The sequence below is a fragment of the Ursus arctos genome, unplaced genomic scaffold (assembly GCF_023065955.2).
Source record: "Ursus arctos isolate Adak ecotype North America unplaced genomic scaffold, UrsArc2.0 scaffold_4, whole genome shotgun sequence".
Taxonomy (NCBI): domain Eukaryota; kingdom Metazoa; phylum Chordata; class Mammalia; order Carnivora; family Ursidae; genus Ursus; species Ursus arctos.
In genome coordinates this window covers 81,800,415-81,818,123 of record NW_026623056.1, presented here as the reverse complement: position 1 = coordinate 81,818,123, position 17,709 = coordinate 81,800,415, and the positions used below count along the sequence as shown (strand labels likewise).

The 17,709-nt window shown below is 44.6% G+C and overlaps 1 protein-coding gene across 3 annotated transcripts in view; it reads left to right on the top strand.

Moving 5' to 3' along the window:
* TIAM1 (TIAM Rac1 associated GEF 1) overlaps window positions 1-17,709 on the top strand; it is a 466,206-nt gene that overhangs the window by 254,592 nt on the left and 193,905 nt on the right. For 2 of the 3 annotated variants that reach the window (XM_057306890.1, XM_048214774.2), the window contains exon 1: window positions 15,819-15,923. The exons of the other annotated variant lie outside the window; for it this stretch is intronic. The gene's annotated coding sequence lies outside the window, so the exon portion shown is untranslated. Of the gene's footprint in view, window positions 1-15,818; window positions 15,924-17,709 lie in introns of those variants that run through there. 3 annotated transcript variants of the gene reach the window in all.

The following is a 17,709-nucleotide window of genomic DNA, read 5'->3' as shown; positions in this document are numbered from 1 at the left end:
TTGATTTAAGGCCAAAGTGGAAATGCATTGGCCCCTGGAAGGAACAGGATAAAGCTAGATGTAGGGGACAGTCGAACTTAGAGAAATCAGCACATCAGGCTTCTCTTTCTGGTTTTCATATTTTTTTTCCTCTATCAGATTAGTTTTTCTCCGTCTGGCTTGAGCCTAGCAGAGGCATGGCTGTCAGCAGCTCGAGGCTGACATTCTCAGTTTTACAAGTCCTCTGATTGGCTTCAGTTGATCATCAACCACGTCTGGACCCATTGCTATGTCCAGGGTCTTGAGGTTCCGTGATTTTCCTTGCCTGGTTCATGCTCATCTTTGTGGCTGGGGTGGCGGAGAAGAAAGCGTGAAGGTGCTCATAGAAAAGCAGTCACAAATAAAGGAGGAAAGGAAGGGTCGCCACCACCATCTTAGGCAAAAAAAGACATCCGAGAACTTGATGTTCCTGTTAGAGGGGGTGCGTACTGATCAGAAAGTAAAGCAATTCATGTCTCACGGTGCAAGTAAGAAAAACAGGGGCTCATTGCCCCAAGAGGTGATAGTTGGGCATTTCTTTAAACATAAAAATAGAGCACACTCATAGCACTCAGAGCACACCCATGATTTATCGTGAGGAGAAAGGCAGTATTGGGTGGAGGGCTTGAATTTTTGGGCGCACTGTGGGGACAACCATCACACCTTTCCCATTTGCTTTTTGGTAGCCCTGGCTTGTAAACATCAGATCCCAATGCTTGTCCAGTCCAGTGACACCAAAGAAGTGGGGAAGAGGAGGGGTGCACTGAGCCCACTCTTAAATGCTGCTTTCATTTTTAAATAAAGTCACAGCAAGGGGTATATTCTTATGGTGGCCACATACATATTCATGTCTACATCAATGTGTGGGTATGTACCTATGTAAATATATATATATACTTTACCTACCTACTTACCTATCCATCTAATCAATGATCTCTCTGACAATATTCCTTAAAGAAGAGTCACCTGAATCTATAACCATATGATCTTTAAAGGTTGGAGGAGAATGTCTTCATGAATTAAGTGTCTCCTTTAGAACAAGTATTTGATCTTATGTGTCATTAACTGTCTTACTTATGGAACTTTACAGAGATCTACTGTAGTGCTATTTATATGGGATTTTATATCTAGAGGCTAAGAGGCTTTCTTATTTGGGAAGGGGGAGTTAATATTTGGTGGGAAATATTTTTCCCTAAGATGGTTAGTTTTCATGTGATTTTATTCACTTTTTTAAACTAGTGAAATATGCCAACCCACCCAGAATATAGTACACAAAACTTGAGGGTACGGCCTCATGGGCAGCACGGTCATCACCAGCTCAAGCAGTGGAACATTGCCAGCCGCCCCAGAAGACCTCTCTTTCCATCCTCAATCACAGTCTCTTCCCACCTTCTAAGGGTAACAACTGGGCTTGACTTTTCCATTGTGTTTTTGCTTTTCTTTACAGTTTTGTGACTTAAATATGTATCTCTGAGCACTGTCATTTAGTTTTGCTTGTTTTTGAACCTTCTATGAATGGAAACATTTTTATTTAGTATTCTAGGTCCGGTTTCATTTCCTCACCTTTTTAAGAAATGAGATTCATTTCTTTTGTGTGTACCTCTGATTTATCCATATTTGTTATTACACAGTTTTATCGTGTGAATAGATCATAACTGATACAGTAGCCATTCTATGCCTGATGAACACTTGGGTGAGTTTAGTGCTTGGCTGTTATGCCTAATGCTGCAAAGAATATCTTGGGATATCTTCCCCGGAGCACGTGTGCATGCATTTCTTGGGGTGTCTCTAGGAGTGGAATTGCTGATTCTTCATTTTTAATGGGTAGCTGACCAGTTACACTCTCCCTGGGAGTAGAAGGGAGTTCCTCTTGTTTCAGGTCCTCAGGGAAATGTCCTTATCACTCATCTGAATTCTAGCTATTCTGGTAATAAGTGGATTTCTTGCTTTTAACTTACATTTTCCTGAAAATCAATAACGTTAAGATCCTTTTCATAGGTTTATTGGCCATTTGGAGTATCCTTTTTTGTGGATTGCCTGTTCAAATCACTTGTCATTTTCTACTTGGTAGTCGGTCTTATTGATTTGGGGTGTGTGTGTGTGTGTGTGTGTGTGTGTGTGTTTAACATATTCTGGATAATACGCCTTTGTTGGTTTTGTGAGTTGCAAATAGGGTCTCCCAGTGTGGCTTGCCTTTTATTCTCTTATTTATTTTTTAAATAAATAACTATCTTTTAACTAAATAAATACATTTTCAGTCTGAATGTAATCAAATTAGTTATTTGCCTTTATGTCTGTCCTATTTAAATAAAATCTCTTTTTTGAAAAAGATTTTATTTTTAAGTCATCTCTCTACACCCAACGTGGGGCTCGAACTCACGAGCCCTAGATCAAGAGTCACACATTCTTCTGACTGAGCCAGCCAGGTGCCCCTTAAAATCTCTTTTTGATCCAAGATGACCCATTGTTACCTTAGGTTACAAAGTCTTGTATAAATTGGTACTTTTTCCTTCTCAGATAACACTGGGCATTAGAGTACTGTAACTCCTTTTACGCCCACCTGGTGTATAGGATATTGTCATGGCATGTCTTTTTTCTTTCCTATCACTTACAATCTCCTGCAATACTATTATTTTATCTCTGGTTCAGGTGGTGTCTTTATTTCTACTCAGTATATGGCAGAACACTTAGGAGACAACAGCTCAACCTCTCCTGGTTCCTTCTGTTTCTGTTGAGAAATCAGTTGACAGCCCAAGGGGTGCGTCTTTGTCGGCCATTATAATGTCTGCCTCTTGCTGCTTGTACGATTTTTCTCTTGGGCTTTTCCAGTTCTGCTATGACATGTCTCAGTGTAAGTATCTTCTTATTTCTTCTGCTTGGGCTTTGGAGGACTTCTGGAATCTGTGGATTGGTGTCTTTTGTGCATTTTGGAAAATTGCCAGCTTGTATCTCTTCTCCCTGATTCTTTTTTTTTTCCCTGCATGTTTCTTTCTCACTGTCTTCTCTGTCTTTTATTTTCTCCTTCTCTGTTTTTCTATCTTTTGTCTTTCTGTGCTTCATTCTTCCAACTAGTCTGAAAAGGAGATACCGTTTTATTCACTCAGCAATTGGTCTTCTAGGCCCTGCTGTGTGCTAGGCCCTGTCCGAGGCAGTTGGGATACCTCAGTGAACAAAGGAGGCAGATCCTTGTCTTTGTGAATTACCATTAAATAATAAACAGTTGTTTAATTAGTTATTAATAGTCCTTCATTTTAGTTAGTTAACTGAATGCTGTAATGTGCTGGAAGGTGGTTTAAGTGCATCAAAAACAGGAAAAGTAGAGCTGCTTTGGGGAGAGGGGCAGTTTTGGGGGGGAAGTGGGGCCAGTTTGGGTACAGTCATGAGAAGGTACCATTTGAATGAGGACTTAAAAGAATCAGCTAATTGCATATCTGGAATGTTCCAGAAAGAGGGAGTGTGTCTGGAAAGTTCAGGGAACATCAGAGAGGCCAAGTGTGGCTGAAGCAGCAGGAGCTAGGGGAGAAGGAGCAGGAGGTGAGGGATGACAAGCTTTGTAGGTCCCTCCAGGGAGTTTGGCTTTTACCCCTAGATTGGAGCAGAGGGTAGTGTGATCTGATTTGCACATCAAAGGAACCCCTCTGGCTTCTGGGGTGAGATCAGACTGTGCAAACAGGGAGTTTTGCTCTAGCCCAGCAAAGAGTAGATGGTGGCTCAGAATATAGTAGCAACCAGGGGTGGGGCGTTGAGAGGTGATTTAGATTTAGAGGGAAAAAGGCATCTCTTCCTATGGTGGCCGATGCTCCAGGAGAGCAAGGGGATTTGATAATGTAGTGGAGAGAGAGGGGAATTGCTGGACTATTATCCTCGAGTGCAGGGGGTGCCTAGGGTCTAGTCACAGGAGGACAGATGGATTTTTAGATGAGATATGGGTAGTTATCTGTGGTCACAGACAGGAGGTAGACTATATGGGTACAGATAGAGGCTTGTTGGTGAATATACACAGGCTTGGAAGCTGAGGTAGTCCTATCTGACTGCTCCAGTCTTCTCAGAGAAGTAGGACAAGAGATCATCACCTGAGGAAAAAAGATGAGGAGAAATTATTGGGCATTTGGAATGGGAAGAGTAGATAGGAACGTCACGAAGGGGTGAATGGACTGGAGATTTTGGTATGAAATCGCCAGTTTCATTTAGGGCAGATTTGACCTTAGTGGTCATGAGTTTAAAGTAAGACCAGTGGACTGTTCAGCTGTCTGGGGGCAGGTGCCAAGCAGGCAGCTTGTTGGGTCTAACCAGGTTGGTATCTTTGCCAAATGGATGTGACTAAGTGATAGAGGGGCCAGGGAGTTAAGGAAGGGAACTCAGTGATAGACCAGGGAGGACTGTGAGGCAACATGGCTGTGAGGGCCACCGGAAGGGGGAGGGGGTTGTTGGGCTTGAGGTCTGAGGGGGTTAATCTGGACAAATGGGAGGTGGTGAGCTGAGAGTGGGATGCATGATGTTGACTGTATGGAGAGATTACTGGTCTTTCCCCCTTTCTTAAACAAAATGCTATTTTGGAGACTTAGCATGCTGGGTCTTGAAAATTCTTAATGTAGGTTGAAAAGCCCAGTACTTGCGTATTATTGGAATAAACGTATATTTCCCTCCTTGTTCCCTATTTCTCTTCTTGTTGTTTGGGGTTCAGAAGGAAGTGGCAGAGGACTTTATTTCTGTAGTTTCAGGAGAGAGCTCAGGCCTGCGTGGTTTTGCTCAAACTTTCTGGTCTTGGTTATCATCACAAGGGCGTATTCAGTCTAAGTCAACAAATATTTTTGAGGGTCTACCATGTGCTAAGTAAGCTGTCTTCCAGGCATTCAAGATAGAGTTGGGGGAAGAATGGATCAAAATCCTTGCCTGCGTGGGGCTTAGATTCTAGTGAGGGAGAGGAACAATACATAAGACAAATCATAAAATAAGAAAATGTTTAGTGTATGTTTTAAAGAGAAAAAAGTAAAGTAGGAAGTGAAAAAGGAAATGTGTCCCAGAAAAAGGTGGTGGTACACCGTTGGTGGGAGTGGGTAAGAGGACTTCACTGAGAAGGGGACAGTGAACAAAGACCTCAAGTCTAAGGTCACGTGTTTACTCAGAATAAAGATAAGTCCCCAGTGGAAGCAAAAGCATGAGTTGGCATGCCAAGTCCTTATGAAAACCCAAACCCATGCTAATGCCAACGGCTAAGAATATTGATTTTGGTTAATGAACTTGAATGAGCCAGTAGGATCTATGTGTGTGGGTCAATATGTGTCTATGAGACTGTGGAAATGGGCAGTTCATTAACAGCTATATTTGACTCTTTTCTGGGGGGGTGGGATGGGCTCCCTGGGGGGTGTTCCTTCAGAAGGTCGCTGACCTCAGACCCAGCCAACCTGACTAATTTTTGCCCAATGGAAAGTTATGTGGGCAAGGGTTTACAGCTGTTCTTCAATGGGCTGAGTTCATCTGTGGCCAGAGAAGAGAACAAAGGCTCTTAGGATACAGGGCTTTGGCAGGAGCCACAAGTCTGAATCATAAGCCCAAGTCTAAGAAAGGTGTGTGAATTCGTTGGAGCAAGAAGAGTGAAAGTCAGGGTTGGCTTGTCTCGGTCATGACCAGGCCTCCACAAGGATTTCGTTTGGTGGCTTGGCGTCGTTGTGACCCAATGCTGAGGACTCCCTTCTCTCAGAAACCAGACGGCTGAGCCTTGGTGTGTCAGATATCCAGTGAGTTTGTCAACCTGCTTGGGAGAGCCTACCCCACACCGACTGGTTGGCATGTGTAGCTCTTGGTACCTTGCCAAGAGCAGTGTGTCATCCTGTGAGTCACCTGCCATGTTTTACAGGGAAGTCTGGGGGAGCGTGTGCAAAATTCTCTTCATTATGTGTTTCTTTTGATTGTGAACCACCACTGTAAGTAGCTGAGCACAAAATACCCACCTAATGGTTAATTATCTCAGTCCAGACCTTGAACTTGCCGAATGCACAGGAACTTGGTTCTGCAAAAGGGCCCAGTGACTATATTGACGAGATTCCAGCACATACATTATGCATGTTCTTTGACTGCTGCCCAATTTAACTTGCTCCTCTTAGGTACCTGGTTCATCGTTTTTCTCAGACGGGGTGATGATTACCTGCCAGAAGCTTCATGACAAACCCTGAAATACGTTGCTTGCTTGCTATGTTTGGCCTTGAGAGGGGGATGCGTGCCCCATGAGCAGGCGCAGGCTCTGGGAATCAGGTTCGGCTCTCCGACTTTGTGAGCCCAGAACCCATGCCTTTTAAAGGTGGTGATAATAATAAAATCACATACAAGCTGCCAAGACTGTAGGCCACGTGTGGCAAAGGGATGAGGGAGGGCTGCGGTCCCAGCCTCAGAGCGACCAGCTTGGAATTTCAGACCTAACTCCCACTTGTCAGGTGGCTTTGGGCGGTTCGTGTAACCTTTTGGAGCCTCAGTGTCTTTATCTGTAAAATGGATCTAGTTCTCATACTTTGTTGAGTTGTCATGGGGACCAGGCACAAAAATGGATGAGTGGCCCTCAGCCCTGTGGTTTGCACGAAGTGCTCAGGAAATGTGATTCATCCTTGGGGAGCGTCACAGGCGTAATGCTATTGTAACCCACTTTCCAGATGAGACAGTGAGGTTTTACAAGGATTAGGTGATGGGCTGTTGATTAGCAAAGGAATTCCTGGCCAGTTCAGGTCCGTTAAATGTGTAAAAAGTGGTTGTTAAAATGTGCGCCATTTCACGTACTCAACTGGCAACTTGAGTTTGGTGCATTTCTCTCACTCTTATGGTGCTGGGTTCACATCCACCCTTCAGGTTCTTGATCTGCTTTGAAGTTGGGGATGGGAACAGATTGGGGGAAGCCGAGGTACAGCGAGGGATATTTCGTCCCGGTGCGACACCTGGCATACCGTGAAAGCTTTGTCTGCGAGGAGGTGTGCCTTGTTTTATCTTTATAATTGGAAAAGATTTAATTTCATAGGTTAGACAATCCCATTTTATCTCTTACAATCAGAGAAAATCGCTCTTTTAGGTATGTGATTAAGATCGTGGCAATGCGACGGGGAGAACAGGCACATTTTAAAGCTGGTTAATGTGCTTAGATTAATGTTCTGATTACTTTTGTTTTTAGCAGCAGTATTTTGAAAAGCTACGTGGTCCTGAGCCGCCAACAGGTTGCAAATGAGGCGTTGTTTTGAATCTTTAAGAAAAGTTGTAGTAAAAAATCTACGTAAGATAGAATTGGCCATTTTGACCGTTGTTAAGTCTGCAGTTCCGTGGCGCTAATGAGGTTCCCAGTGTTGTACGATGACCACTGTCTGTGTCCCAGACTCTCTCGTCGCTCCCACAGCAGCGCTGTAACCATTAAATGGTGACTCCCCATCCCCCCGTCCTTCACCATTTGGTAACCTCTAGTCTCCTTTCGGACTCTTTGTACCTGCCTGTTCTAAGATATTTCGTGTAAGTGGAATGATGCAGTCGTTGTTCTTTTGTGTCTGACTTCATCTGGCATACTGTTTTCAAGGTTCATCCATTTGTAGCCTTTTTCTGAACTTTATTCCTTTTATCGGCTTTATTCCTTTTGTCCGTTGTACGAATGGGCCACATTTTGTCCATCCGTCCATCTGTTGATGGACGCCTGGGTTCTTGACCCTTTTTGCCAATTGTGCACAGGGCTGTGGTACATATTTACGTGCAAGTGAAAAGATGCTATTTTGCAGCATCTGTAGAGACATGTTTTGGTTTCTTGGGGAGAAATTGGAGGAGGCTTGTCTTTGGCCAGGGTGCCCACATGACCCCTCGGGCATGTATGAATCCATCCCACATCACCTCCAGGCTTACCTGCAGTCTTGCCGAGCCTAGCAATTTGTTTGGGAGGTTGCTGGCTGCTGGTGAATCAGACCGCTTTCAGCCGTCCGGCTTGACTGCGTCCTTCTGTCCGGGTCTCTGAGCCTCTTGTTTGCTCATCTGGGGCTGAGCCAAGACATTTTTCACACACCTAGTTATTATGGTTTGCTTATTAGTTTTCGATGGGCTCAATTTATATAATTTTTTAAATTTATATGTGCCTTTTGTACTGTGTTGGGGCCCAAAATTATATATGTATATACTGCATTTAATGTTTATTTTATGGATTTTTTTTTTTCTGGTGAGGAATAATTGAGTTGGCAGGACATACAGTAGATTTGTTTAAGTAGATCTGGGTTCTAGACTGAATCTACCATTATTTTATTATGTGAGCTTGAGTGAGTCACTTAATCCTTCTGACCTCAATGGGTGAGTGATTAATCAGAACCCCTTCTTACTCTTATGTATCTGGGTCTGCGACTCTGCATGTGTCTGTTGCCTACCCCAGGTCACTTAATATTTTGAGATATCGGCTTATTGTATTTCTGATTGAAAATACTCATTGCCAAGAGAGTTTCCCTTTCTCCACATCCTCGCCAACATCTGTTGTTTCCTGAGTTGTTGATTTTAGCCATTCTGACCAGTGTGAGGTGGTATCTCATTGTGGTTTTGATTTGTATTTCCCTGATGATGAGTGATGTTGAGCATTTTTTCGTGTGTCTGTTGGTCATTGGTATGCCTTCTTTGGAGAAATGTCTGTTCATGTCTTTTGCCCATTTCTCAACTGGATTTTTTGGGTTTTTGGGTATTAAGTTTGATAAGTTCTTCGTAGATTTTGGATACTAGCCCTTTATCTGATAAGATATTTGCAAATATCTTCCCCTTCCCCTCTTACACTGTTGGTGAGAATGCAAACTGGTGCAGCTACTCTGGAAAACAGTATGGAGGTGCCTCAAAAAGTTAAAAGTAGAGCTACCCTACGACCCAGCAATTGCATTATTAGGTATTTATCCAAAGCATAGAAACTGATTCAAAGGGGCACATATACCCCATTGTTTATAGCAGCAATGTCCACAATAGTCCAAAGTATGGAAAGAGCCCCAATGTCCATTGACAGATGAATGAATAAAGAAGATGTGGTGTGTATACACAACACACAAACACACATACACACACACAATTGAATATATGTACTCACACACTGGAATATTACTCGGCCATCAAAAGAATGAAATCCTCCCATTTACAATGACGTGGATGGAACCTAGAGGGTATTATGCTAAGCAAAATAAGTCAGAGAAAGACAGACATACAATTTCATTCATGTGGGATTTAAGAAGCAAAACAGATGAACATGGGGAAGGGAAGGAAAAATAAGATGAAAACAGAGAGGGAGACAAATCATAAGAGACTCTTAACTCTAGGAAACAAACTGAGGGTTGCTGGAGGGGAGGGGGATAAGGGGATGGGGTAACTGGGTGATGGGCATTAAGGAGGGCACTTGATGAAACGAGCACTGGGTGTTATATGCAACTGATGAACCACTAAATTCTACCTCTGAAACAAAAAAAAGAAAAAGAAAATACTCTTTGCCTGTTGGATTTTGTTTACATTAGGGAAAATGGCACCAAGTGCTCCCAGAGTACAGAAAATCTACGTCTATGTTCTTAGAAAGGAAAACACCAGTGGATTCTCATTTGCATGTTTCCTCTGACATTAGAAGTCACTTAATAATGATTCTGTGCCTGTCACTAGCAGAGGACTGTGTAAGGTGTCAGGTGTTAGAGATGCATCTATGGGCGTGGTCCTTGTCACTTCACTGTTGCTCCCAGGTGCTGGGTGTGTCCTTACACTCAGCTTCACCTTATTCCCACCTACCCTTCCTGCAGTATGTTTTGGTCCGTACATTGTGGAATGATAGTTTCCAGTGTTTAAATATAAAATAAAAATTAAAACTCTCAATAACAAAACCAAGTACCAGTTAGGATGGTTGTCCTCAGTGGGTGCCCTGGGCCTGTGTGTCTCACTCTGGTGGTCCTCGTGAGGGGGCTTGCTGCTTCCCCACAATAGGGACATGAGGAAGGGCTCAAGAGGTCTTTCCGTGGCCTCCGGGTCTTGGAAGGTCTCCCGCTCTCCCATTTGGTGCATCACTAGTGTCTGAACTGTATTTCTCTCATGACTAAAATAGCAATATCAACACGAAAACCTTGAAAACATTTAAAACACTAACATGGTTGCTTATTTCCTGACTGAAAATTGTTTTTGCACATTTTAGGGCCCCTCAGCATTTAGCAGAAGTATTGGGTACGTGTAACCCCCTGGATTGTCAATAGATGTTGATTTCAACTCCCCATTTTACTGAAAGGGAAGCCAGGTGGTTTGCTCTAAGTTATTCCTCTGGTGGTTGGTGGAGCGCGGACTCGAGCAGGGCCTTATTTCACACCCTTGCTTCTCCCTTGACCAAAGGAGGCCTCCTCGATGGGACTGCTCCCTGAGCCCCAGTGGGAATGCTCCCTGGGGGCTATATTGAGGACCGGAAGGCTATCCTGGCTCCACACATTCTTTGGAGAGAAGGCAGGACTGAAATCAGAACTTGACTTCTTATCTTCTTGCATTAGTTATTCAGCACGACCGCGCTTTTAGTGCCAATAATAATTATTATTGTTTATTGCTGCTGAGCAGAGAGGTGTCTAAAAGAGCCCACACCAGGGAAAACCCAGATGCTCTCGCCCCCACGAACCACATGTACCTCTTGTGCTAGGCTCACAGGGCCCTTGGCACCAACCGCCTCACTGTGCGTGTGGGCAGGACAGCATCTGGCCCCATATGGTTGATTGCGAGTCAGTATGTGAAGGGTTCATGGACTTTTCCTTTGGCTTCTTGTTACCTTTATCCTCGGATTGCACTTCCTGCCCTTTCCTCTTTCCCTTCCAGTTACAAGCATGGCTTCAGTTATAAATATGAGAGCCACCAGTGAGTCCCGAAACTCTTGACTCTGGCATGTTCCATAAACGTTGTGTGAGCAGTTGTCATTTGGGGCACTCAAAGCAACGGGAGTTTTAAAATCATGGGAACATGTGATTGGAAGATAGAACTAGGAAGCCAGAGAATATTAAGTGGGCTATTACCACTTAAATAGTTGAGGAAATCGAGGCTTCTGGATTATGAGGAACTTGCCGCACATTTAGTCCCTGCTGGGTATCCTGGATGCAGGGTATTTAAAGGCTATACAAGTTTTCTTGGCCTCTTTTTGACAGACTTTGTATTTTTCAGGAGTACTTTTGCTTCTTTGTTAGGCGTTCAGTTTTCAGATGGAGAAAACTCTGTTCAAAGTCACTAAGTTTGCTTGGTGTGAGGTTTAATTTTAAGTTGTAAAACTTTTTTGCATCAAATCAAATTGAATGAGAGCCTGCGCTTGAAGACGTCGTCTGAGAGGACGAATCTCGGTTTTTCTGTCAGAGAGAAGGAAGGCTTCATCCGGGGATTTCAGACATGGGTTTTCAAACACGTCAGCATTCTTGGTGAGCCTCAGACCACCAAGCGCAAGGGGGGTGGGATGGATCCATATTTAGACTTTTGATCCGTTTCAAATATGAAAATTTGATTTCGGCAATCATTCAGTAGCCAACCACAAAATGTATTCGTGACAAAGCTGTGGAATTTCTGTAGCGATACCGTATGATTAACGGGATCTGGATTTGGACCTGCAATGATGCTGGGGAGTCCTGTCTTTGGATTCAGATCGTCTGTGTTCATCAACACCCCTGTTGGGCTTCACCTAACTGAGGAAGAGAATGCTCTTTTCTCTAGCTTTGCTGCTGGTTTGCCATTTCGAGGTGACACAGGTGACAGCAGGTTGATGTGGGCCCTTGTTTGCCTTGTGCCTGGGAACCCACCTTGGCTGTCTATGTGAGCTGGGAAAGGTGGGGAAGTAAACTCCATTGCAGGAGTTGGTGTCAAAATCTTGGACCTTGTCAGCTCAGCGGACGGCAGCCCTCTTTCCATTAAGCTGTCCTGATCTTTGATCAAGTCGGTTCTGAAGACCCTGGAGCAGAAATCCAGAAGAGTCTTGCTTAAGGAAGGCATTGGTGTCATTGAGAACACAATCTGAAAGGAATTTTAGTCAGCAGTTGTAGGTCAAGTTTATAAAACAGCAAGATAAAGCCGGAATTAAAATCTTTGGGGAAATAAACTCTCCATAGTTTTTTTGTTTCTGAGCGTCAGTTCAACTGACAAAGGGAAAGAGAGCTGTCTGACCCTTTCTTTTTTTTTTTTTTTTTAAAGATTTTATTTATTTATTTGACAGAGATAGGAACAGCCAGCGAGAGAGGGAACACAAGCAGGGGGAGTGGGAGAGGAAGAAGCAGGCTCATAGTGGAGGAGCCTGATGTGGGGCTCGATCCCACAACGCGGGGACGCCGGGATCACGCCCTGAGCCGAAGGCAAACGCTTAACCGCTGTGCCACCCAGGCGCCCCTGTCTGACCCTTTCTGAGTTTCCCGCCACATACCAAATGTTGTTTTCCAACATATATTTATTTATTCGGTATATGGTCTTATATCTGTGTAGCTAGCTCTTGGGTAGATATCCGTGACCAGGACAAATACCTTAGAAGGGTGTCAAGGCTTCGAGTTTTTCAAAATATTTTTACATAAATCTTTTTATTTGTGGTAGCGTTTGATTATTTTTCTAACTCGTGTCATTTAACACCGTCCCCCGCTTTTGCCTGATCTTGGGAAATTGTTAAGCACAAAAGTCAGCTGTGCTCCCTCTACTGGTTGTATTGCTTTGGAACAGAAACACTATGCATTCTTGATTAAGTTCATTGCTTTTGGTGGGACTCATACCTGTGCTCACATTTTCTTTTCCTAAATTCGTATGGCTTTTAAGAAGCAAGACTAATGGCAGTTAGAGCTCCAAGTAAAGAAGCTGGTGACATAATGAGGGATAGGGCGTTCTCCGTCCTGCCCATTTATATAGGGGTGTGTGGAGAGGACCCGCCAGCCTGGCATCCTTCCTTCCTTTGATGCCAGGAGCAGCTCCCCGTGGGGCTGGGGGCCACTGCCTGAGGACCTCTCAGGTTCTGAGGTTGTGGGCTTTCACCCATGTCAGGTATTTTGCGATCTGTCAGCCACTGAATGAAACCAGCAGGTTTTCTGTGGGCTCACAGGTTGTTCCGACTCTGAACTCAGGGTGCCTTGCAGATTCCTCCAGAAGTGACTATAGGAGGGGCTTTATTTACTGGCCTGAGAGATGGGTAATGAGGTGAGGACCAATTCCATTCCATCAACGTGCATTTATCACATACCGACCATCCGTGAGGCTCTGAGGGAGTTCAAGGGGAGCAGACCCACTGTCCCGTGCCCCGTTTTGAAAAACACTGAGCCACAAGAACAAGACTGCTCCCGGCATTCTAGAGTTTCAAAGAAACACTTCTTCGGTAATGATGAGACGAAAACCTGTAGAAAAGCTGTCTTCACTTTGTAGGTCCTTCAGCCTGATGGGTAGACATGGTGGGGCTTGCATCTTTTTTCCTGTAAGTGATTTGTAACTTTCTTTTCGATAAGCTCTAATGAGATGAAACATCCTTCCTGTTCTCAATGGAGCGTCTCCAGCTCAAGACCATCAATGGAGAAATGAGTCTGGTGCCTGTGATAAGCCCGCTTTGTCTGTGTATCTTGCACAGCGCCTACCCTGCCTCCTCCCCGAGACGTACTATCTGTGATCCTAGAGCTGATACCCCCGCCTTACGTCATCTTCCTCTCCACCCCCTTCTTGATGATTGCCCTCTAAATTTGACGCAGGTCCTTAGCTTCATGCGTGCATAGGCTTGAGGCTGTGCCCCCTACGCCTGAATGCTTTCCTGCTTCTGACCCCAGTACCCACTCTGATCGCACACAGGTGGTCTAGCCATCGGATGCTGCATGGTGGAAAAGGAGGGGAAATGCTATTCTATATCCTTATAAGTCCCCGGGAGTCTCTTCCTGATGCTGATGATTATATATGGAATGAATAAATTCAGTGACTGTCGATAGTGGAGCCTGTCTCCCAGGGCTTCTCATCAGTCAGCAGTATTGGCATTTGGGGGCTGGATAATTTTTTGTTGTGGGAGGCTTTCCCATGCAGCATATCCGTGTCTTCTGCCTGCTCGATGCCAATAGCTTCCTCAAGTTGTGATGACCAAAAATGTTTCCACTATTGTTGAATGTTCCCACTGGGCAAAGTCACTTCCTGTTAAAGGTGACTGCCGATTTCACGCATCCCGTCTCTTTATTCTGCTCCTTCAGAATTCTCCATGGACATTCTTTTGGTCACTTGCTTCATTCATTTAACAAATATGTATGGATTTTCTACTTATGCCAGCCTCTGTGCAAGGTACTAGGAATATAAAGATGAGCTAGGCATCTCCTTCTTCATGTTCATATATATATGTATATATATGAGAATATATATATATGAGAATATATATATGAGTCAATTTTGAATGTATCATGGTTTCCACTGTTTTGGGTTTTATCATTATTATCTTGTAAGTTCCCTTTTCTGAATGTCGCTCCCAACCTACAACTCTGGCAGGCAGTAGTTGAGTAATTAGGACTTTTTTAGTGAATGTTGTGTTTCTATTTCTGTAGCCTGGGTCTTTGAGGAAAGCCCCTTGCCGTGCGGGTCAGTATCCTCGACTTTGACACCACTATTAACCTTGTAAAATGATAATGGTCTATTAATCTATCAATTTCATCCATGAATGCTTCAGCTGTTACAGATATGGCCTCTACTTGTCATTCCAGGTCTCCTCTTTTCTTATATTGTGATTTCCTTCATTTTCTTTAAACAGCCACCTGAGGCTTCATTTAACATGTGTGGTCATTTTTTAGTGTTATTTAATGAAACTTCTGTTTCGGAACCAAGGTCAGGCCTAGCGAAGGGATGATCACTGGATTGCTTTTGGGTGGACTTTGAAGTTAGCTCGTGTCCTTCAGAATGCTCAGAAACTGTGGTATGAATATTGCTCATGGGAAATTAAGTTTATGGCAGCTATTTTTCTAGGGGGAGGGAAAAGGATATATTTCAGGGAGGAGTTTACAGTTGGTTCTAACTATGTTGGTAATTTTAATTTTTTTTTTGGTGCATAATGGATACTTGAGGGTTCACTATATGATTTTCAAATATATTTTTGCACATCTGAAGTATTTTGTAGTAAGTTTTAAAGGACATACAGCCAGTTGTAAGTTTGCTTTTTGTTTTTCTGACCCCCATTCTGTGTAAGTAGATGTTTAGGAATTAGGTCTCTCCTGGCCATCCTACCCACATTCCTGCCTGTGCAGAGGGGGCATCATGCAATTATTTAAGATTTCTAGCTTTTTATTTTATTTTATTTTTATTTAGTTTTTAAAGATTTTATTTATTTATTTGACAGAGAGACAGCCAGCGAGAGAGGGAACACAGCAGGGGGAGTGGGAGAGGTAGAAGCAGGCTCCCAGCGGAGGAGCCTGATGTGGGACTTGATCCTGGAACGCCAGGATCACGCCCTGAGCCAAAGGCAGACGCTTAACGACTGCGCTACCCAGGCGCCCCTAAGATTTCTAGCTTTTTAAATAAAAAAAGAGGCACTGCCTTCTTGCCCTGTGCTGCCGAGAAAAAAATGTGATAGGAACTTAGGCCTTCTGCAGGGAGGCCAGGTTCATCTGTGAAATGGTTCAGGTCTGTTAGGAATAAATTTTCCCCAAGGTGGTGGAGGAGCCCAGAGCTGGGACTCCCAGTGACAGCCGGCCTGAGTTCTTGGTCTTGGGAACGCCAAGGGGAGAATTAAATTGGGGAAGGAGGTGGAGAGGAGGGAGGCGACGGTGGGTGGGGAGGAGCGACAAACCCTCTCCAACACACCCAAATGACCAGATTCATCACAGCACGAAACTTCACAAGTTACGCCCACTCCCTCTGCCAGAAGCCGGGGAAGGCTGCTGCTTCCTCATTTCTGTTACTGGAAGTTTGGAGATGTGAGGCAAGACGGGGAAGCATGTGCGCCTTGCTGAGCCGTGGTGAGCGTTAATTTCAAGCCCATTCTTTCCACCGCCGAATTTCTTTGTGTTGGATGGTGAGGGCGCGCAGCCCAGGTGGCTGTGGCGGAGGAGAGGCTGGTGGGGCCCCCCGGAGCTCCGCGCTGCCGCGGCTGGGGGCGGGGGACCGGGACCCGTGCGCCCGGAGCCCTGCGGAATCCGTGAGCCGCGTCTCCACGCTGTGCTGGGACACCCCGGGGGCGCCGCCCGTGTGCTTTCAGGCTCCTGGGTGAAGGGTTGGGGCTTTGCGAGCGCTTTACCTTTCCCTCTTTGCCTTCCCTATCCCGGGATCCTAAAGGGTAGGGCGGAAGGGAGGCTGCGGGATCAGGTTACCCACCAGAGGTGTCCCCGCTGTCCCCGCTGTCTAGCTGCGCAGTCTGTAATCACAGGTCATTGCTGTTGAAAATGAATTCCCTGAAAGGCTTGGGATTCAGTATTTCCGAGGAAATGTTCCGAAGCTGGGGCCCCGGACAGCTTCCTGGGTCAGTGTGGGAATTCCATAGGGAGGCATCAGAAGGCTTGGGTTTCTCATTAATTTTGTGTCCGATTTAGTTCAGCTCAAGACTCCCTAGCTATTGAGGTGTTATTCGTGTATCTGGAACTTTCTTGAAAATATTACATTTTTCTGTGGCAGCTGCTTTATCTCCAGGTCTATTGCCTAAGTCAGATTTGGGTGGGGCGGTGAAAGGAAGTTTGGGTGGAGGCTGGCACCCGGGCTGGGATCATTGCAAGTGACGCTTAATGTATGTTCCAGCAAGTGATGAACTTGGCCAAAGGTAAAGTTTCTTGCAGACATTCTTTAGATTTTATTTGAAACCCCTTTTAGAGCTTTATGGTGTTTGCTCACTGCATGGGGGTCTGATGGAGGCTTTTGGGCTAATTTACCTGTTTCACCTATTTTATATCCAGTCAACAGGTTAGTGCAGAGCAGTGGGAGCTCTCTCTCTCTCTCTCTCTCTCTCTCTCTCTTTCTCTCTCTGTGTGTGTGTGTGTTGTAAGATAATCCTTCTTATGAATTTTTAGAGAATTGTCTTATTTTTAGGACAACTTCACCGAGGTAAGGAAATGTGTGGTTGTTACTATGTCTCTAGAAAACCAAATTTCATCTTATAAGTGTTTCTCCGAGATCTGGGGTGAGTGCAATTAGGAGGATGTGAAGAGCTGGTTTTATCCTCTTCCTGATATCAGAATGGCACAGCCTGGCTTTTTTGGTGTACCTTCCACTTGAACTTTGGGGTCAGGGGATAGGTTGCTGTGGCCATAGTTTTATTTAGTTTGTTTTCACCTTCCAGCTTCCCTGAAGTTAGTGGGACAGAAGTCAAATGAAATGACTTTTAAGCCAAAGCAGACACGTCCCAGGGAAGAACAGGTTGCATGGTCTGGGTTGTCCCAACAGCCAGAGCCCTGTGTTCTAGCTCCTTGTGGGTCAAGACAGAACATGGCATGCAGATGTGGGCTTGATGCTGACATGAAGTGTGTGGCCTGCTTCCCCCACCCCCAAGAAGTCTGTAGCAACTCACTCAACAGGAAAGACAACCAGATTGGATCTCGTGATAGTGCTGGTGAAACTGACTAATAGACCCTTGCTCACATGGAGTTTTATGGAACAATAATACTTCGCCAGAGAAGGGGAGTATATTATTCATAAAGGTATTTAGATATTGTCACATGGGACTGTTTCATGCAGACACTGGAAATTGGATTAATTCTGTTATATGAATTTGGTAGGTGCAAGTAGGTGTGAGAGAATATTATAATTTCTGTATCA